At 35.3% G+C, this 1,209-nt stretch overlaps 1 non-coding gene across 1 annotated transcript; it reads right to left on the reverse strand.

Moving 5' to 3' along the window:
• Positions 1–514: 514 nt before the first annotated feature.
• LOC143194511 (U6 spliceosomal RNA) lies at positions 515–618 on the reverse strand. Its single transcript, XR_013005351.1, has one exon. It is a non-coding gene; the product is annotated as a U6 spliceosomal RNA (small nuclear RNA).
• Between the last annotated feature and the right edge of the window lie 591 nt (positions 619–1,209).

Below are 1,209 nucleotides of genomic sequence, written 5' to 3' on the forward strand. Positions count from 1 at the left end.
AGTCCGCTGCGAGATATGGAGTGATCGGTATATATAAGCTTGCGGCCAGGGTAAGAGTAGAAAATTTCACAGAACTTGCCGTATAAGGTATGAACACTGTTCTGGGTAGTGAAGATCCAAGGAGAAAAATTGGGATAGTGGTCAAGGAGGGGATGCAACAGGCCAATTTCAGCCATGTACAGAGATCTACAATTATATGAGAGGTACGAGTGGAGTAGTTCGGGATAAGACGGTCCAGGACGGGTGGATGACTCCAAGTGGAGGTCAAATTTAAGGAATATGGTACAATAAGCGAACTTGAGAAGTGAAAGTACATCACTACGATAAGAAAGTAGTGGGGTGGATGTAAGACTGCACTGTAAGTTAATTACAGAGGAGGATCGAAAGGCACCCAGCGATATTCTGAGTGCAGTATTTTGAATGGTTTCCAGGTATTTGAGGTAAGTTGGAGCAGCAGTTACGAAGAGTAGGAAGCCATAGTCTAGCTTAGGAAAGATTATTGAGGAATATATTTAAAAATGTGGAACGCTTCACGATTTTGCGTGTCATCCTTCCACAGGGGCCACGCTTTCTTTTCTGCATCGTTCCAATTTTAGTATATGTACCGCCGAATGGTACCGCACTACCCTTATGATTGAATACAGTTTTCTTTGTACAGGACGGTCATTCATTTACTGCCTTTCGTAGTAGATGACTTTGTCAAGTAGATAATTCAGGATAGAGCGATATATTTCATCTCGCAATATCGATCATAAGATTGTTGATCAAAACTGATTTTTTCCACAACTAAAATTAAAACGTTATATTATTTAATAAACAAAATATGATGATGTAAATCGCTCGCTCTTTTTTGTATGTGTCACTTATTACTGTTATAAATCAGGATTATTTGCCGATTTATCAGTGCTAGTTGTTAATAGTTCCGATGTTTGCGACAGCTAACACTAATTAATTATATTAATTTTGCACGATATTTATGCGTGACTGTATTTTTTTCTTGTTGGTTAAGTAATGTAAAACAATTGTTAAATATATTTGAACATTGAACTATTCTGTCTGTCTCTTCATTAGCAATACGTTCTAACATTTAACTAATTCTTTATATTAGTACTTTATTATAATATAAAACTCAATAGAGAAGTAGATTTTTTCAACTATTTGATTTGAAATAAATATATTAATTTAATAATAACTGTTAATTTTTCTGAT

The sequence above is a fragment of the Rhynchophorus ferrugineus genome, unplaced genomic scaffold (assembly GCF_030347505.1).
Source record: "Rhynchophorus ferrugineus isolate W39M unplaced genomic scaffold, kcgeb_rfMv2 rfM3, whole genome shotgun sequence".
In the NCBI taxonomy this organism is placed as follows: Eukaryota; Metazoa; Arthropoda; class Insecta; order Coleoptera; family Curculionidae; genus Rhynchophorus; species Rhynchophorus ferrugineus.